General features: G+C 47.2%; 1 protein-coding gene across 6 annotated transcripts in view; it reads right to left on the bottom strand.

Moving 5' to 3' along the window:
* MCC (MCC regulator of WNT signaling pathway) overlaps positions 1-20,964 on the bottom strand; it is a 464,176-nt gene that overhangs the window by 149,275 nt on the left and 293,937 nt on the right. Inside the window, exon 1 of one of the 6 annotated variants that reach the window (XM_067731412.1) lies at positions 18,905-19,378. The exons of the other annotated variants lie outside the window; for them this stretch is intronic. The gene's annotated coding sequence lies outside the window, so the exon portion shown is untranslated. Of the gene's footprint in view, positions 1-18,904; positions 19,379-20,964 lie in introns of those variants that run through there. 6 annotated transcript variants of the gene reach the window in all.

Here is a 20,964-nt window from a genome sequence, read left to right as displayed (position 1 = left end):
AATTTGACAAAGAATTTATATGTATAATTGAATCACTCTGCTGTACACCTGAAACTAACACAACATTGTAAATCAACTATACTCTAACATAAATTAAAATTTTTTTTAAATAAGTAAATAAATGGCTCTAACCAGCGAAGGAGATGTCATGTCCAACCTGAGCTTACAACCCTGACCCATAAGAGGGGTCCACCACACACAGACGGTCTATCTTGTTCTAAAAATTCTGGTTACAGGATTCTAACATTCCCGGATACACAACTTCCCAACTCATAGGAGATGAGAAGCAGCAAATTAAAAGGCTAGAGACAGCTACACAGATAACAGCAAGAACTGACAGCTGACAGAAAGGTAAGGAAGACAATTATTTTAAAAAGCCAACCCATTGAAAAACTCAGCCGCAGCCTGGGGCCACCGAGAGGGACAAACGGCTTTACAAACTTCAGTCACTCTTGAGTCATTACCATCCTTGAGCACGCTAAAATAATTTATTACAAGTATAGGAGAGAAATATGACTTGGTAGCAGAACATATAAAAGAGATTGAGGAATTCTGGTTCGCACGAAGTTCATGGAGAATTAAGCGTGCCCGGGGCCGCCTAGGAGCTCTGCAGTCTCAGGACACAGTAACAGAGGCTGCGTGGGGAGCCTCCCAACCCTACACTGGTCAGATCCGTCCGTTTCTGGACTCCTTGTTTTGAGAACAAAAAATAAGTGTGCATTCAGACGAGAGGCGCTAGGACCCCGAGATTTGAAAATGAGTAATCTGAGAGACAGATGTTTTGCCGTTGCTGTTGCTTTTAGGTGGAGGGATGATTTAGGGGTCTGGGGAGCAGGGCACGTAAACCCAGTGTGAAGGACTGAGTGGGAGCCACTGCAGCTGAAACGGGGGAGGGGTGGGGGGCTCCTGGGATTCTTGGGGGAGGACATTCACCTGTGCTACAAATGATGCTCGCATCGTTACCAGGGGTCTGACCACATCTGCACGGTGTCGCCGGCTCAGAGGCCCTTCTCAAACTAGGGGAACCCGGAGTGTGGAGACGGCGTGTGCGCCAGTGGGCATGTGAAGCCACAACGTGCGTGGCTCTGGTGCAGGTGGGGAGGGAGCTTTACACACTGGCATTCAGACATCCTGTCTGTGGTTTGCACAGTCTCCCTCCTTTGAGTCTATTTTAAATGTGAATGCATTTAACAGGCAAATATATTTCCGGATTTCCTGAAACCACCTGCAGCAGGCGTGGTGACAGTGGTCTAGAAGGGAGGGCAGCCTCCCGCCTCCGGCTGCTACCTTCCACAATTCACACCACCTCCTCTTAAACAAAAACAAATACACCTCCTAGCCCACTTCATTGACGTAACCTACCCCGCCTGGCATTTGAGTTTGCGAGGCCTGCCCTAGAGCAACACTTGACTTGATTTAAACGTCAACAAGATATTTCTGTATTGAAGACTGACATGGATATATCACAAAGTAAAACACATGGGCACTTTTAAGAGAAAACCTCTACCGGCCCTGAGGTGGTGAAGAACTTCCAAGCTATGGACTCTTTCAAGGTTCACCACGGGCTGTGCTCTGCTTCCCGAGGGGGGCCGTTTCTCATCCTGCTGTGTTTCAGGGCAGTGGTTCTCAACCAGGGGCGATTTTGTTCCCAGGCAATATCTGGAGATATTTTTGGTGGTTGGGGGTGCTATTAGCACCTAGTGGGTGGAGGCCAGGGACGCCCCTGAGCACCTACACTGCACAGGACAGCCCTCATGACAAAGAACTGCCTGGCCAAAAGTGCTGAGGCTGAGATACCCTGCTTTAGGGGGATGTTTGAGAAGTGCTGGCCTGTAGGATTTAGGATATTTTGAGGCTCCTCAACATCGAGCCCTAAGCAGCCATCCCCAACGCATCTAAGCTCCCCTGACTTGTCCCCTCCCCTCCCCTCCCCTCCTCGCCTGTCCCGGCACTACTGGTCTTCCTTCCAGCCTTAACACGCTCAACTTGGCCCCGTCCTGAATGTATTAACCCCACACCCTTCCGTCCCTACTTATCTTTCAAGCTCACCCTCAATATTACCTTCTCCTAGCATCTGACCCCCTGGACTCCTTGCCAACGTGAGATTGCTTCCTTCTGCGTTCTCATATTTTAAAAATGAAAACAACAACAAAACAAAACACCACCTTGATAATATCACAAATGTGACAACCTCTGTTTCGTGTTATTCAATTTGACCGTATTTATACCACCTCATTTAGGACTCACAGCGTTGCTGTCTGAAAGGCAACGAGAGCACGTATTTGTGAGGTGCTTAAAGGCCCGGGCTCTGCACCCAGGTGCACAAGGACTTGGGTTTCTGCACCATCTCTCGTTGGCTCTGTGATCATGGGCTAGTTTCTTCACTTTCTCTTGATAAAAAACGGGTGAGAGCACCCTCAGGGGACTAAGTTGCCATGACGATCAGAACTTAGACAAGGGAGTCTTTGGTGTTCGGGGGGGATACCCTCAGGGCAGGTTCACTCCATATCCCACAGCGATACTCGGGCTTTCTGTAGGAATCCCGTTTGCACAGGGAGGGAGCCTGCACCGGCTTGAGACACACCCTGTGTTCCCCAGAAACGGTGCCACCTGACCCCAAGTTGGGATTTCTCTCAGGAGCCAAGAAGGCACTGAGAGAGTGCCTATTCGTAAAATAGAGATTAAATACCCACCCACCTGTGTCCACAGCCTAGAGCCTACTTCCATTTGTGTGTCTGCGGCAGAATTCTTACAATAGGTCTCCACGTTTTACTGTGGCTCCTGAATACCATTCCAGTACTAACATGATTTCGAGTCGAAGCTGGTTGTGCAGACCTTGTCTCCCAGGTGGTAACGAACGGTCAGCAAGCTCCCAAACGCCCTGTAAGTGTTCATTTAGTCCAGCAGAGAATGTTGTAATAAAACACACCAACTAAAGCATGTGCACCCGGCCCGCGGCCCAGCCTGTGCTGGTGGCCGGAGGCCCCGGGCCGTGCCTCGAGAGCAGGCGGCCCTGGAGGCCAGAGGCTGAAGGCGTACGGCCTCTCCGGCCTCACGGGCGCCCTGGCAGGGCCTCCGTCCCGGGAGTGGGGGTTTGTCTGGCCTGCGGCTGTACACGGCCGGGCCCGCTGTCCCCCTCTCCAGCCGGACAGCAGGTGCCGCGAGTCGGGCCCCGGAACCACGGTGAGCGTGGCAGCCTGACTGGCCGGGGTCGGCCCGGAGCCCCCTCCCAAGCTCCCCCGCCGGGCGCTGTCAGCCTCGTGTCCCTGTGCTGGGAAGCAGGGTGGTTGTGAGGGCTCCCAGTGAGCGAATGCAGGCAGCTGGTCCCAAGGCGTGATGGTTCTGCATGGCTTGTCAGGAAGGTGTCCCCGGGGACTGAGCAATCAGCTGTACTTCTCTCCTGAAGCACCGCTTTCCATTTGCTTTCGTTTGCCTTTCCCCTCACCCTTGCTGCCCTGGGACTGCACCTCCTAATAAAATCTTAGCGCTTAAACTTGGCCCCAGGCTCTGCTTTCTAGGTAATTTTTAGCAGCCTTTGGTCTTTCACTCTGTGCTTTACTGAAAATTTCACAGCCACAACAGCAAACAAAATTAAGATTCTTTCTGGCTCTGGCGTACTGTTCTATTAGCCCTGAACTGCTACTTGAAAAGCAACCAGCTGAAACCAATACTAAGCACATACATTTATATACACATACCTCTGTGTGAGTCAGTAGAGATTAAAAATTTGTTTTTCCATTAAAAAAAAAAAAGTATGTGCACCCATGACCAAAAGAGAAAAACTAAACGGACTCTCCCAAAGAGGTTATCACAAACGTGAGCCCCACCAGGTTAGATGGGACCCATGTTACAAGCTGTCCTCCTTACAGCCATATTGCATATGCAGAACAACGGGGGTATAAACAGATCAGCTCTGGTGTGCACCCCACTCGAGCATGATCCCGTTATCATTCTAGAGATGGGAAAGGAGGAGCAAGTAAACCAAGCCATCAAGGAGCCTCTTTCACTCCCAGGGTTTTGCAAAAGGCATGTGAAGGCGGCCATGCATTACTTAGAGTTACGGATGTGGCGACCTCACATGGGAACCGAAATAACAGATATAGCTTATATCAGAGCCAGTGGTCCAGATTACACGCAAGCCCGTCCTTGTTCCTGGATGCCCCCATTTTCGTTTATAAGTTCATCACAGCCAAGATCGGATACTGTCAAGCTTCACGTAAAGAGGAGACCCGGCTGACAAACTAAATTCATCTCATTATTTACCAAAAGGAGGTAAAAAAAGATTCTAATTATTCTAGCACCATCATGAAACTGGTAACCAAGAAACAGAGATTCACGTGCTCTGCCTCAGAATACCATACAGTCCGAATTTAGTTTCAAAGGACAGCCACAGTGACTGCAGGGGTACGGCTGCTAAGTTTATATTATTTAATAAGTAAATGTGATCAAGAGGCTGAAGGCTTTATGTTTTCATAATCATTAAGTAGAGATGTATTACTTAAAACACAACAGCAGCGAGAAGAAGGAAATCAAGACTGAGGTTGCACACACTTCTCAGAAGGTATGGTGTGGAGATGCCAACCCACATTTAACCTGAAAGTCAAAGGCAAGGTCCTATACACACATCACCTCATTTAATCATCACAACAGCCCTTCATGGAAGGTGCTGTTGATATTCTCATCTGAGCGTGAGGTGACTGAGTCTCAGAGACCGAATGATGTGTCCAAGAAACACAGCTGGTCAGGCAGAGGCAGAGCCAGGAATCAAAATGTTTGCCCGACTCCAAGTCCCTGCCTTTTACTTCGGTAAACGCTGAGCTCTGTGAACGATAAAAAACAGAGCAAAGAACCCTGCAAGCCAGCATTAGACAGTGTAAATGAGGAGAGGATACGAAACAAGGAAAAGTAAATGGGAGAAGAGAAATGCTCGTTCCTCCATGGGACAAAGTTGAACTTTTCACAACAGATTTTCTGCATGCAGAGCCCAGAGGCAGCTTCTCCTTGGAGAAGGCAGGCGGCCACTGAGCCCTGAGAAGAGCAATCACAGTGCAGAGAATCCAGGGGGCCGAAAGAAGCACCTGAGCAGACTCTTCATCACCTGAGACTGCCCACGGCTTCCAAAGGCTTCTACCGGTATTCACAAAGCAATCCAACGTGTGCAGTCCCAGCGGGGGCCCTCACTTTGCTCTGACATCCTCTCTGGAAGAGGCTGATGTCCTAGATTGTGACTAACAGTCAGCTGTCACCTGTGCGTGAGGCTCTCAGCTGTGGTTCTGGTGGAGGGACTCACTATAGACCATCCCCTGATTTCACAGGACAGGAAAAGGAAACTTTGAAGTTTTAGCCTAATTTTTCACGTAAACAGAAGAGAGCGGTGCTTGAAGGACCAGATGACTGCGGCAGAGAAGGACCGTGCGAGTCTGTCGAAAGACATTCAGCATGGTTATGGGGCAGGTCAACAGCAAGGGTAACCTACTAACAAGCAGACCCAACTTACACATTCACGTGGATGCATCCTGTCCTCCTGAGAGGTCGGCTCGCCGGGACAGGCACTGGCTTCCACGAGGCTACCTCCACTCAACCATTCGCTGTCTCTGACTGCCAGCCACGTCAAATTCTAGTTAAAAACCAGCACTCTCCTGATTTATTATCTACCTCACGCAGATTCAATACAACGGCCTTTTATTTTTAAAAAATCCAATTTGCCCCCAAAGGATGAAGATCTGTGGCTACTGAGAAAAGGTCACAAGAATGTGTGGCAACCTTTGCAAGGAATTCCAAATGGAGAGCTCCCCAAAAGTCATCTCTGCGTTTCCTCCCCTTTTATCAGAAAAGATTTAGAACTCACAGACGACTAGAGAATTGTACTGTGTATTGCCTACCTCGATTTAATGAATGTCAACCTTTGGCCGTAGTTGCTTCCAGATTTTTTGAAAGGATATATCATGTTACAGCTATCCTTGAAGCCCCCTTTTGTATCCATCCTTGACCGCATTCTGTTCCTTACAGACAGCCACTCCACTGAAGCTGCTATGAACCTGCCCTGACAGGTGTCCATACAACATAACCTCCCATACATGTGTAAAACTGTTCATCTTGCTTAAATTCGAAGTGTTCTCTTCTACATTGCCTTTGATATGTTGCTTCCCCCCACTCCATTCACCATTACAAGATTATCTATACTGATACAGCAATATTAATGAAGTATTAATTTGAACTGCTTCCTTTTCACAATCTTTAAGAAGTGTTCATTTTAACTGCTGTGTAGTATTCCATCGTCTGACGATTCCACAGTTTGTCAATTCACTTACCGCAGGAAGTTTCAGCTGCCCTTCATTTATTTACCACTATAACCAACGCTGTGACATCGAGTCCTCTATTTGCCTCCCTGTACGTGTGAAGGAGCATCTCCGGGACATACCTAGAAGTGGAATTGCTAGACTACCTTCAGTCTTCCAGGAAGCGGCCCATATACTTTTCTAAATGGTGGTACCAATTTACACTCCCACCAGCATCGTATGAGAATGGCTACTGCTTCTCAACCTAATATAAATCGTACAATTAGAGTTTAATTTTTGATAAATGAATGGGTGTGAACATCTTCCTTTAATATTTATTTCTATTCACATTTCAACGTGATGAGGAATTTGAGCTTTTGAATCAGAATCCTGGCTCTGTAATCTGTAGTTCATATAACACTGGTAAAGTTCCCTGGCCTCATTAAACTTTGGTTATCATGTATGTAAAATGGTGGGTATAAGACTAGCATCTTCCTAGAGGCATTATGATGATTAAATAATGTGCTTAAAGCACTAATATCAATGCAATGTGTCTGGCACATAGCAAGTGCTCAGTAAATGTTAGGTAAGCCTCAAGGTAAAAGCCTGCCCTTTAGGTGTAAGCCCATTTTACAGGTGGTGAAACTGAGCCTGAGTTTGGACGGACCCGCCAGGATCACTCTGACTTGCTAAAGCAGAGCAGGGGACTCAGGGGACTCCAAGCCCCACAGTCTACCTATCACCGTGCTGCCCTGCCTCACAGAACCCTCTGTAATCAAGCTGCACAACAGAGAATAAATCAAAGCGAATGCAAATCAGCTAAGCAACCCAGAGGCTCCGAGTGCTGTGGGAAGGACCAGAATACGGCCAAATCGTGATTGAAGCTTGGAAAGAGACGTACTTTGTGATCAAGGGCATGGGTGGGTACTACCGCATTTAAGATTAAGAGGCTGGCCGCTTACTTTTTATTAGCCACAGTCTTAATTAAACAGTCACCCATAAAGAGGCAGCCCATAACCACCACCGACCCAGCTGGGTGATGTTCCTGCAGGAGGAGCCCCAGGATTCCTCCCTAGCTAGGGGTTACTACAGCTGCATTTGCCTCCCCAGGTCCTGGCCTAAAGGGCCAGTTAAGGGCCAGAGACAGCCTGTCAACCCAGCCAAGCCACCTGCAGTCTGCCACCCCTCCACCCGGGCTCTTCCATCAGCATCCAATCAAGTGTTAAAGTGCCTATGAGGTGCCTGTATTTCCTCCCTGGAGAGCTGCTATGACAATCTTGCTCATTCTTGCTGTTGTAAAGTGAGCAAACTGCACCGCTTACAGGTCAGGTGATCAGATGTGAAAGAACTAGCTAGTCGTCTTTTGCTTGAATTTGCAAGGCTGCTCCAAGTCATGAAGGCTTTGCCAGGCCACTTGGTCTCCATTTCCATGTGAAGTTCAGCACGGAAGGGCTCTTAGAAAAACTCTCCAATGTTAGGGAACTTTAAATGACATACTCCACAGGAAAAGGAGGGGCTTGGAACACAGAAAACAAATGGCTCTGGATCAAAACAAAGCAAAGCTCCGAATCTAGGGAGGAAAACTTGTTCCTGAGTCACAGCTAAAGAAGGGAGAGCCAGTCGGTATTACGCTCCCTTCTGCTGGTGAAACTAAACGCACAGACAAAACAATTGCAAAAATTAGGGTGGGGTGGGGTGGAGTGAAACGCAGAAGCTGCTACAATAATATCCACCAGGAGCTGGTACAGTAGTACAGAAGTATCTTAATGGTTCAAGAATTAAAGCATCTAGAGACGCAAAAAGGCTCTGCCAATGAAGCCTGGGCAGGGGTGAAGGGAAGGGCATGAAGATACCCACAGAGCTGATTCCTTTCCCTGGGGATCTGCCTCATTCTGAGAGGCAAAGAAAAACAATAGATGGCCCTCAAGTTTCAGAATGGAAACGTCTCTTGAAAACAAGCCCCTTACCACAACTACAACCCTCTTTAGGGCCAAACGAAAGTACCCTGAAGTGGGGGAGGGGGGTGAAGTGGAGGCCAGAGCTCGGTGCCCACTCACAGCAGGCGTGGTCAGGACGGCTGGTCCTCTCTGGATTATATGAATAGTTCTAAAGGCGCAGAAATCATCAAATGCAAACATTCCCTCACCTCCTTTTGGCATTATCCATCACACTGCACGTAAGTTTCCCAATGTCACTGTGGAGAAGGTGGAGACTGTTTACCTGTCCATGCTCCAGATTTCTTCCCATCCCGTCATGACAAACGGCAGAGGTGGGAAGGGTTGGGAAGGGTGGTCTGCCCCCATCAGTCTCCACAGCAGCTTTCCACACATTTTTCCGAACAGGGTTTGAGAATTCTTTGCAAGTGTCTACTCTGTTCTCAATTCACCCAGCCTCCCAGTCAGCTGCCTACACCTCTCATTTCAGGTCAGCCCTGGCCTTTGCTGCTGCCACTCTCCTTTCCTCTATCCCTTCAGAGGAACGAGGAAGCAGGGTCTCTTCTCTTTTTTAACATGGCCCTTTCTGGCCCTGGCTCACGCAGGAGCATCGGTGGAACTGGTGAAACAAAGTTTCACGTGGGGAAACAGGGCTTGTCCTGAGCATGACGTTACAGAATCCAGATGGCACCCAGGCCCTCCCGCTGGACCATGTTCTCCCACAGCCAGGCTGCGGCCTTCTGCTGGAGCAAAGGAAGGACGGGCAGATGGAAGAAAGAGGGGCGTAAGGGAAACAAAGATGACAGCTGTAGGGGCTCCCTGATCTCACAGTGATGCAGGCAGAGATTTCCTGCTTACCTCTGGCAGCACTACTTCTTGAGCCACACCTCTGTGCACATGAAGGGCAACAGAAAGGAAGCAGGGTCATGGGGCTAAGGGTGGTGCCGCCATTTGAGTTTTACGTGATGGTGAAGGTGATACAAGCGATTACAGAAAAGCAACCGAAACAAGCAGCCTGCTGGTCGGCCATCAGTCCCCAGGGCTGCACCTTCCACATTCTGCTGGTCCCAGGGCCCCATGTCCCACCATCTCTGTCCCTCCCTTCACCACAGCAGCCCTCCCCTCCTCCCCCTGGCCCAGAACACGTGCCCACACCTGAGAGTAAGCAAGGACAATACCTGGAGATGTTTTGATAAGGCCAACTATTAGGTTAAGGAACCGTTTGACAACCACCTTCGAGAGTGCTTTCTAGAGGGCTTCTGATTCAGAAAAGAACATTCTCTGGGAGACTTTGTTCTCAATGACGATACACCACGAGAGGCAAGGTACGAGTCTTTCACTAAAAACTTTTCCCCCTTCTCCTGAACTTCAGATTATATACTCACTGTAGAAAATTTGTAAATAAAAAAAAAACCATAAGAGGAAAATATCACTTATAACCCCACCCCCTATTGACAGGTTAGCATATATCCTTTGCATGTCCTCGTAAGTGACACATACATAAAGATACATATGTATGGGGCTTGGGGTCATGTGGGCAGATAGACTCCTAGCTCTCACACTAATGGTGTGATGTACAGTTTAACAACTTAAGCCTTTTCTTTACTCATTTGCAAAAACGAGAGTTATACCGCCTTCCCCATAGATTTGTGAGGGTTAAGAGAGATGATACAGGCAAAGCACACAATTCAGTCCAGACACGGAAGCACTTGCTAAGTGACAGCAAGACATCATCGCTAGGAAAGTTTCTCATTTAGTTGGGCTCTGTGTTAGCTTCCTATTGCTGCTGAAACAAATTACCACAAACTCAGTGACTTAAAACAACACACATTTATTATCTTACGGTTCTGGAGGTCTGAGTCTGAGGTAGTTTCACTTACGCCAACATTAAGACTCACGGAGGCGCCAGGGGAGAATTCGTTTCCTCTCCTCTTCTGGCTTCTGGTGGCTGCTGGCACTCCCTTGGCTTAAGGCCTCTTCCTCCATCTTCAAAGCCACAGTCTTGCTCTTCAAATCTCTCTCAGACTCTGACCCTCTGTTTGTCATCACATCTCTTCTGACTTTCATCTTCCTGCCTCCGTCTTATAAAGAGCCTTTGATTATATTGGAGCCACCTGGTAATCCAGGATAACATTTCCATCTCAAAAGTAACTTAATCACATATGCAAAGTTCCTTTTATCTCGTAAGGTAACATATTCATAAATTCTAGGGATTAGGAGGAGGGTGCCGTTATTCAACCTACCAGATGCTCTCAGCATAGACGACGCTAGTTGAGGATGGTAACATGAATATGTTGGAAATATTTTTCTCCAGTTTGTCTAAATTCTTCCCATAAAAGTAACATAGTTGTCGTCAAATCCGATTAATCTATTCTTTGGTCATTTCTCCCACTAATTTTTTTTTTTTTTTTTTTTTTTTTTTGCGGTACGCGGGCCTCTCACTGTTGTGGCCTCTCCCGTTGCGGAGCACAGGCTCCGGACGCGCAGGCTCAGCGGCCATGGCTCACGGGCCGAGCCGCTCCGCGGCCTGTGGGATCTTCCCAGACCGCGGCACGAACCCGTGTCCCCTGCATCGGCAGGCGGACCCTCAACCACTGCGCCACCAGGGAAGCCCCCCTCCCACTAATTTTAAGCCTAGGAATTCCTTCCATATCCAGTCAGGTTCATATATGAGTACATGTGCATGTATCTGTGTGTATCTGACTCACTGTTACAAATCCAAAAAAATACAGAAACACATAAAGTTAAGAGTAAATTCTCCTTCGCATAGGAAACCACTTCATAGCTTGGGATCCACTCTCCCAGAGCTGATGCCCCTCATTCGCACACACACGTGCATTTCCATTTGTTTATGGGGCCAATTTGCACACTTAAGTCTCTAGTCCATCTGGCAGTTCCTTTACACCTGAATGCTATACACCTCGGAACTCCTCCTCTAACCTGTTTGTGTTCTGAAGAATGATTAACCAAAGCACTACCTACGTAATAGGTGTTACTTTTCTATGAAAGCGTGTTTTGTGGGCTATTCCTGTTTGCTTTTTCCAGTTACCCACACCTGGGGATCAGCCAGCTGCCTATTCTACTTCATGTCTGCAGGTGCCACCATTCACCTGGCAGCTGTTGCACGAACTGCAGAAATAACACTTGGGTAAAACTGAGCTGCGTCCAGAGGACTCCTTCTTCAAACCCAAGTCCATTAAGTGACATAAACATCACATTTCTGGTTTTATGGTTGGGGAAAAAGAAAAATGGTTCTATTTGACAAGTGAATGATTCTGCTTTGAATTTGTCACAAAGAAGTCCAGGAATCCAGCAGGTGTGCACAATGGACACTTATCTGTCACTCACTTCTCCAGGGCTTTGAGGCACACTTAGTGTACACAAAACAGGACTGAGAAACTTCTGTTGAGTGAATGGGGAAAAGAAATCCAGCACTGCCCCACAGAAAATGATCTAAGGCTATTTGAAAGGCCTCCTGATGCCACGTGGCTGCTATGTGATGACCACTCCACTCTATTCAAGGCTTCTGCAATCTTGAATTCCTTTATCAACAGTCATTTCTTGAGGACCCATTGCGAAAACATATCTAGATGCAGTGCAAAAAGCAAATGAAATAAACCAGACCTAAAACAACCACAAAATAGATAAAGGAATAAGCATCCCTGCAGCTCCAGGGGCAGATCTCACTTCGCTGCTTTCTGTGGCAACATCACAGCCAGGCTGGCGGTTCCATCGCTGGGGGCAGGGATGTTGAACTGTGAGTGAAACCAGGTCATCGCAGCTAAGAAGCATCTGTACCCGTTTCTGATGGTGATTATGCCACAGGCTTTCCGAGGGCACAGTGCAGACTAGACATATCAGAGCGTTCATTGAACAGAGCAGCAAAGGAAGTCGGCTCCAAGATAGCATGTAGATCACGCTCGGTGAGGACAGAGGCAGACTTCGCGAAGGCATCAAGCAGTAATTATTCAGCAGTAGCAGCAGTATTCTTGGTAGAATGTGCTCTGAAGGGAACAGCAGTGTTTCTCACCAACACCCAGACCTCGGCACCAAACACCAGGGAGGCAGCGTCTCTGGCGGTGCTCAACGGTGGGCAGCAAATTAACAACTATCAGAACCTAGTGAAGTCTCACTTAGAGAATCAGACTTACAATCTGGCTGGAGCCAGACACACACTGTCCGAATGAGTCTGAAATAGATTAGAGCGGCCCAAGATACACTTTCCATCTCTGTCTCTGACAGGCAGGTTAAGCTCCTCTTTAAGTGTCACCACACCCCTTTAATGCACTTCAAATTGCATGTGAAATTTATCACCTGTCTACGGGCTCTGGGCCTTACAGTGTTGGGACCCTGCCAACCTGACAGAAGCCACAGGCCTAAGAAGGAAAGGGGATCTTTCCCACCTCATCAGGGCACCCTTGGAAGAAGCAGCTTCAAGAAGCAGCAGGATGGAGGGTGCCCCGGACGTCCAAGCAAACATGTCCACAGCCATTTCTACCTTTGGGATGTTTGCTGACAATTGAAAAAAGTTTTCATTTCATTTCTCAAGCTCCTTTGATTGCAATCTTCTCAAAAGTCTTTGGCAGCTCCCCACTGCCTATGCTCCAAATGCCACTCTTTGGCCTTGAAGGCCGCTTGTCTGATATCACCCCCTCTTTTCAGTTCCCTCTGCTCCTTCCCATATGGGTCAAACTGGTCAAGTCACAGCTGCCTTTTCCTGCATATGTCATGCTCTCGGGGGAGAAGGCCGCTTTCTCCTCCAGATACTGAAACCCTATCGTCCTTAAAGAGCTGGGTCTCCCTCAGGGGACCCCCATGAGCAGCTCAGGCAGAGGCAGGGACTCCTTCTTTCAGTTCTTTATTTGCACCGCTCATTTGGCAGACACAGGCGTTCACCACAGTCATCCCTGAACCTACTGGTGACAGACACGAACTGGTCCCGTGCTCCAGCTCTGCCTCCCTTGCCCTCCCTCAGCACCCAGTGCCAGGTCTTAGAAGATGCACTACATGAGTGAGTACTCCCCTTCTGGTACCGGGCTCTCAGACCATAATGGGGACTGGGCCCCCAATGCCAGTGAAACCTAGGAAATAAAGTGCTTAATATGTAGTGCCCTGTACAAACTCCAGGAGGTCAGGTGGGTGCAACACAGGGGACAGTGCTGGGTGAGCATCAGGGAGCGGCAGAGCCTATCGTAAACTGGGAGAGCGTGGGTGTCTGCTTCTCAACTCCAGCATTTGTTGCCAGGTGGGAATGTGGGCTCCATGTTGCTAGATAATTCTGCAAGGAAAAAAAATCCAAATACCTAGATTTTCAAGTGAAACATTTTGATATGCAAGGGCCACTTACGAATTTTTTAAAAAATACTGTGCGGGTAAATAGAAGCACATCTGTGGGTTCCAGGTGTGAGTCTGGTACCTGTGATCTAGAACCTCCGCGGATGTTCTCAGCAACTCTTTATTAAGGGTGCTGTCCTGCATGTAACAGTGAAAATAAAAGCGAGCCTCTGCCCTCAGAGAGTTTGAACCCTAGTTCTGGACATGGAACAAAACTGTGGTAACGTGAGCAAGAAATGGCAGCATGTGCTAATATTGCAGAAGTAGGACTTTAGACCTTTGGAAGTGAGAAACGTTGCCGTGGGCCAGGTGGCCACTGTGACAGGCTTCTTTCTTCTTAAAAGCAGTTCTCAATATGACCCCTTGTACACGGGAAGTCTGACGCCTCAGACTGCAAGGGACAAAGCCAGTTTCTTTCATTTCACCTCCTACTATTTCTCAGGCTATAGCAGGCCAAAACAACAATTAGTGAGGGCATCAAATATCAAGGACCTACTTCATACAGGGCACTACATATTAAGCACTTTATTTCATTGATTTCAGAGATAAATTAAATAAAGCACACTATTTCATTCAATCCTCACAGCAACCTTATGAGGGAGTATTACTTTCATCACTTTATAGTTGAGGAAAGAAGAGGGAGGGCATTAAGTAACCCACTCAAGGTCACAGAACAACTGTGAAGCCAGGCCTTGAACCCAAAGCTGCAGACACCACAGCCTGTGTTCTTTGTACCGTGCTAGGCTGCCCTCCAAAAACCTAGGCAGGAGGAGAGGTGAAGGGGAAGCATGTGAGGAGGACAGTGAAGGCGTGTCACCTGAGTGTCTCAACGTGGCCAAGGGTGCACGGATAGGGCTGTGCAGATGTGACAGGTGGGAGATGGGCTGCTGGCGTGCAAGGAGAGACACAGCTTCAGATACGAGGAAAGTGGGTGCACTGCAGGGCTGCATCCCTCCTCAGGTTTATTAGTCTGGCATAAAACAGATTTCCTTCCATGTAGACACGGCAGCACCCACAGAAGGTGGTTCCACTTGTTCGCGTCTCTGCTGATGTACATATTTGAGTTTAAACGGTTTTTGCATCTTTCTGAGCTGCGAGACAGCAGGGGCTGTCATTCTGTTCCCATCTTCTCCTGCCACCTAGTAGGTGCTCGGATATTTTAAAATAAATGAAGCTTGGACAATTTCTATATTTCTAGAGAGGATTTAAGAACAAAACCACACCCCAGTTAACCTTTTAGAAATGTGTAAATGTGACAAAATTATTTCCGAAGACAGCAAAGAAACAATGGGTCCGAGACCCAAGGCAACCCAAGGCTGGGTTGTAGGCAGGACTGCACAGGCTGAGGTGAACAGTGTCACATTCTAGTTTCTGTGTTGGGGGTGGACTCACAAGTGTTGTTACACAGACATAAAAGTGACTTCTGCATAGACCAGAGGTGAGCATGATATAAACCGAAGTCTGTGACTAACCCATTTCTGGGCACCTGAATTCCAGAAGTAAATACTAAATGGAGTCACACAATATAGAGAACAAAAAATCCGCAATACAGACTGCGGTAAGATAAACTGCCCAGTTTCAAAGCAACCTGTGTATGATGCATGCCAGGGGTCTTTAACCTGGGTTCCTCCCCCTTGATTAGGAACTGCAGAATCCCCTGAGAGTAGACTTGAATGTGTGTATATTTTCTCCGGAAGGAAGCGTTGCAGTTTTCAGATTCTTGGAAGGATTCCTTATCTAAAAAGAGGTAAGCCTAGGGCTAGAAAGGGCAGGGAGTGAAGCAGCAGCACTGCAGCAGCTGGCACCCGATGTCCTGGGCTACGGAACCAAGCCCTGGGATGCTGCAGGAGATGGTGAGGGTGGGAAAGCTGTTGGGCTCCCACGTGGATGAGATCATTACTCCCCAGTGGTTGCAGACTTCCTGAAGAAAATGACAAACAGGAGAAAGAAGCGACAGCTCGCCAAGGCTGACCCCGCCCTCTCCTTTCCCATCTGCTAATTTACACAGGAACAAGTGACCCCATGAACACATCCTGGACTTTCTGAGGACAGTCCTGAAACTCAAGGGAGGTGTTTTCCTGGTTTCTTTCAGGTGAAGGTCATTGATTCTTAAAGATAAAGGTGGACAGGGATTAGAGTAACATACATGATGATGGAAAACAGGATTCGTATTTATTATTGTTATTTTTTTAGGTACGTAAGGTGCTAGAATGATGACTCCTAACGGGAGAAAGAACACCTCTTGACCACGAGTGAAAAGAAATTCTGCAGTCAAGAAACTGATAAGGTGAACAAGTTTTGTTTTTTGGTTGTTTTTTTTTTTTGCAGTACGCGGGCCTCTCACTGTTGTGGCCTCTCCCGTTGCGGAGCACAGGCTCCGGACGCGCAGGCTCAGCAGCCATGGCTCACGAGCCCAGCCGCTCCGCGGCATGTGGGATCTTCCCGGACCAGGGTACGAACCCGTGTCCCCTGCATCGGCAGGCGGACTCTCAACCACTGTGCCACCAGGAAAGCCCCTTGAACTAGTTTTAATGTACAATTTGGGAAGTGGAGAAAGACACTTAGGTAAAACTTAACACCCAGCTACAGTGGAAGGCAATAAATATGATAAGTTAGCAGAGAAGGGGTTTCAAACCTAAAAGGAAAAAATAAAAGGGAACTGGAATATCATCATAAACACACAGACTATGGGTGGTAAACAGCACGAACCTGAACTTCCAAAGGAAAGGAAAGGCAATCTCATACAATTATGGCCTTGGTGGAAGGGACAGAGCAAGAGGAAGGTGTGTCTTGTTCAGTGAAAGCCACCCAGAGGAGGGTACAGGAGAGCAGCTGTGTGTCAAGATGACAGCTTCAGAGTGGAACCATGAGTGGCTATAAGAATACATCACTGGCTGCCTGCCTGCACAGACCGTCTCCCCATTAGAAGGCAGCAGACTATATGAAGGAGGGCTGCGGCAGGGTTCCTTCCACCCCAAGACGTTCTGGTTCAACTTGAAGAAATGTTCTCACATACCGAACTGCCCAGTTCCACTTAGTTATGCTACAGCTTGGGTCTGTATAGCAGACTGAGCTGATACAGGATTACTCTTACTCATTTCAAATATATATAAATGTTGGATAAAACATAAGAAATTAAAAAAAAAATCCAGCTAATCTCAGAAGCAAAAATATCAATACCCCAAAACAAAGAGAAATTGCAAAATTAGAGCAATGAGGGGGTTTGAAGCTAGACAGTACCCCCAGAGCTATCTAGGTGAGACCAGGAGGGAGGCCAGAAGACCCCTTAGCTGGACTCTGTGTCAGGCTGTAGCTGTAAGTGTATTCACATTTCTTGAACAAAAGTTAACTTGACCATGCAGCAGACAAAGGGCTAACGTTCTACACTGGATAATCTGCAGGTTGTTTGGAGTATGGTAGTTTATTTAACATCAAACATTTAAATTCTTACATTGAACCATTACACGTGGGAAAAAAGATTCCGATCTACTCCCCTAAAATTGACTTGCCACCACGAACGCTTGGATCGGGAGTTAGAAACGACTGGCCCGTTGCAATCTAGCCTTCCCACCCCTCCATAATCTAGGGCCCTAGGTTTGACTGAGGCCTCGATCCACGGCTCCTTGCTGGTAACTTACAATACCCAAGAACCAAATAGCTTTTGTTTTTCTCCCCCTGTTATGAGTGTTGCTAAACAAACCTCTTGCATTTCAGAGTTGATTCTTTTGACAGTCTCATTTTTCGAACTTTACTTAAAATTTGAAAGAAATATTTAAACCATATTCTGGGTCATACTCCAACTCTTAATTTTTTAGGTGCTCTTTTAGTTCAAAGTAAGTAATTGAATTATTCAGGAAGGTTAGTTTAGCAAAGGTTCATTAATGCCCAAGACACACATTCCTTTTTCTTTAAAAGGGGAAACTTACTCTGCTAGAGGGACATATTAAACCAAGCAAGTTTTTCCAGCTAATTGAGACCAGGGGAGCCAGGAATGAAGTACTTTTCTGACGGGCCATCCAAGCAACATGTTTTCCGACAGGCTCCACTCATGCTAGCCAGAAAAGAGGCGACAGCAGCAAGAAATGACCCTCCCCACCCCATTCTCTTCATCTTTCCTCTCCCTCCCTCCCAGGCCTTACTGGCTGCCAACACAACCAATTAAACAGCAAACATTTCTTGCACCAAACAGGCTTTCCTTCTTCCATGACCCTGTGCAACCTCTATCCTCCATTACTAATCCCCTCTTTCCCCGAAGCCACCAAACATCCACTGTCTGCTTTCCTTGCCTTAGACACCTCCGAACCAATTGAGATGAACAGAATTCAGTGTTCAGTTTGGCAAAGGGGGGAAAAAAGGGAGGGATGGAGGAAGAATTTCAAAAAATAAAGCAACCCTCTGTTCTGCCTGAATGCTCGGAGAATGTCAAGGAGAAATGACTCTTTAGTCGTTCCTTTAAAAAAAAAAAAAAAAAAAAAGACACAGAGTCCAAGCAGTCACTTTGCCAAAATCAATTCTCCAGAACTAATAATCTACACTGGGGGAGCTCCTCCATCAGTTAGAGTTTACTTTAAAAGGTTTTCTGCAGGCACTGCCACCAATTTTCAATCTTTTTTGACAACACACACGCATACACAATTTGTCTAGACCCATCTCTGTAGTTCTTTCTTTGGACATGTTCATGTATTAACAGTCACTCAGCTATGTCTCCGGCGTTATGTGGTGAGGACACAAGAATACACACGCCATCTGCATCCAGCCCGCAGCCCACACTCATACACAGAAGAAGGACTAGGTGTCTAAGGCTGGGAACAAAACTTAAGGCAAAGACCACATAACTACTTTCTTTACTTAGAGAAGTGAGACGATTTATTGGACTTTATGACATCTGCCCCAACTGTCCCCTCCCCCAAATACCTTCTACTTTCCTTCTCTAGCCCCAATGCAGACAAAAGTTTGCCGTATTTGTACTTTTTCTAGTGGTATAGAAGTTTCAGACTAAGAAAGAACAGAAGCTTAACAAATTCTCAACCCTGTTTTCCACCTACATCAACAACGCCTGCTCACTGCCAAGTTCACACGTGACTTTGAATAATGCTCAAACTGGAAAAACATTTGACAGTATCTGACTGCTGGCTACGTAAGTAAAACATATACGATTACCTTTTCCCCCTTTCCAAACTTTTGAGCCACCGGGTCAGGAGCTCTTTTGGTGCAGAGCCCCCTTCCCATCAGTATGGAAACCCAACACTTAGGACCAGAGGCTGTGGACCCGCATTTCCGCTGGGGCCTCACTCTGCCACCACCGGGACTGTGCGCAGCTATGTGACTGTCACATAGATCAGCTTCTCCAGTTCCTACCTTGTCAAGTGCTGCCGTCCTCCTTGCCGGGCATGGAGTGGAGCCTTAAGGACCTGGAGGTGTGGGTGTGGCGGCAGTGCAGAGTCCAGGGTTGGTCTTCCCAGCCAGCCGCCCCGTGTAGTAGCCTTTTAATGAACTCAGTGACTCAGCGGCGTCCCCTCCCCCCCACTGGCCTCCCGTCTCACTCCTCTCGATCGCAGGGATGTCCATGTGACAGCGCGGTGTCTCCACTGAGACTAATCCCATATCAATAAGAGCTTTCAGCACGACCCAGACCAGATTACTCTGGCTCACAACCACTCTGCTGACCTTCCCCGGGGGCCAGAGAATACTCCCCCAGCGCGTACTATTTATGGAAGAGTTGACATAAGCCGGATCGCTTGGTGTGATGATTTCACTTCCAAACTTTGTGGCTTTAACAAAGCAACAAGGCATCCAATATTCAACCACTCAACCAGGCGCTGAGGATTTTACATAGATGCAGCGATAAAAACCACTCTTGGGTTCTATGAAACACAACCACCATGGCAGAGTATCGTTCCTGTATGCACCACCACTGCCACCAAATCAAAACATTACAAATAAAGGCTGCGTATTAAACGACGGGTTAAGACGAGCTCAAAAATACCAGAGGTATGGGTTTTGCTATTAGATGTCTGCCACAGAGCCAAGGCAAGGCAACGTGGTGTCTGATTCTCAGATTAATTTGGACTAAATGCGATACGTTTTCAAAGAATGCTGAAACAATTACTAAGACTGGTTCTTAACCAAAACAGCCTAAACTGGTTCTGAACAGAAGTCAATGAAACAAAACTTGAAGGTGCCAGGGAACCAAAATGAGTGGACCAATTCCCTCCCCTTTCCCATCTTTTCCAGCAATTTTTATCCCTGTTCCTGGTCTCTCTCTACAGCCTTTCTGAGCAGACAAGATAAATAAGAGGAATGAGTACAGAGCCTACAAACTGTCAAGGAGATAACTGGGTGTTCCCAGAGAAGCCGACATACATGCCTGGAGAGACAGTCTTGAGGTTTTGCAAGAACAATTTCATCAGCATTACGTGCAAGAACAAGAATGCTAGGCCATATATAAAATGATCACAAAGGATTTTTCCAGCACGAAATGTTAAGCTATGAAAGCATCTCAACAGATGAAGCCCTTTGCACACACAACTCTCTTCTCAGAAAAGCTCTACTTATTGATCTTGAAAAGCAAGGTTTTTAGTTCTAAAACTGTGATGACAGCCATTGAAAAAGTCAACCTCTTTTCCTTAGAAATGCATTAAAATGGGGAAAAAATGCACCAACTAAAAATGTACTTTTAGTATTAAAATACTTGAAGCTTACTCAAGTCTCTGTTCAAACCAGCTGGGCAGATGGGAGGGAGCTGCAGAGAACATCACAGGGGAGAGATACCAGGGGTTGGCGGAGGGAGGGGAAAGAGAGCAGACTGTGGGCTGCAGAGACGAGCTTCCAGGTAGAAAAACATGAGGGGTAAGCATGGACATCAAGGACCCAGGAGGAATTCAGTAAGGGTGGGGATTCCTTCCCAAGTTGCTTGCTCTCTGTCCCAGAATTCTTATTATTACCAGAGAGGAGAGTAATTCCAAGTACTTTCTGATCCTAATACCTTTTGCTATTTGTCAGATATTAGACCTCAAATTCAAGGTGGATTAATTTGGAAAATTAAATTGAATCCATTTTGAAGTCTTAGTTTTACATGCAACAATTAATAAATGCAAATAGGCGATAATAGGGGATACAGACAAATACTTAGGATTTAAAGGGGAACTGTCTGTAACTTTCCCCTAAACCCATGACAGGGCTGAAGCAGGGGGAATGGAGCTGGTTTATGGTTTTTACAGACAGAGCGGCAGAGAATTCCATCACTGAGGGCTCCTTCCTGCTCTGGGTTTCGAAGGCAGGCAATCCAAGTGCTGGTCTTCGCCTTCTCCCTCTCCCCATCTCCTGACCCTGCCTTACTAGCGTGTTCCCCAATGAGTTCCTGAAACATGATGTCTTTTACGTTGTGAGATGAGGGCCCTGCCTGAAGCTTTCACAGA

Source organism: Pseudorca crassidens, chromosome 3 (genome assembly GCF_039906515.1).
Source record: "Pseudorca crassidens isolate mPseCra1 chromosome 3, mPseCra1.hap1, whole genome shotgun sequence".
Classification (NCBI taxonomy): domain Eukaryota; kingdom Metazoa; phylum Chordata; class Mammalia; order Artiodactyla; family Delphinidae; genus Pseudorca; species Pseudorca crassidens.
The sequence above is the reverse complement of the archived record's forward strand: the minus strand, read 5'-3'. Positions and strand labels throughout refer to the sequence as shown.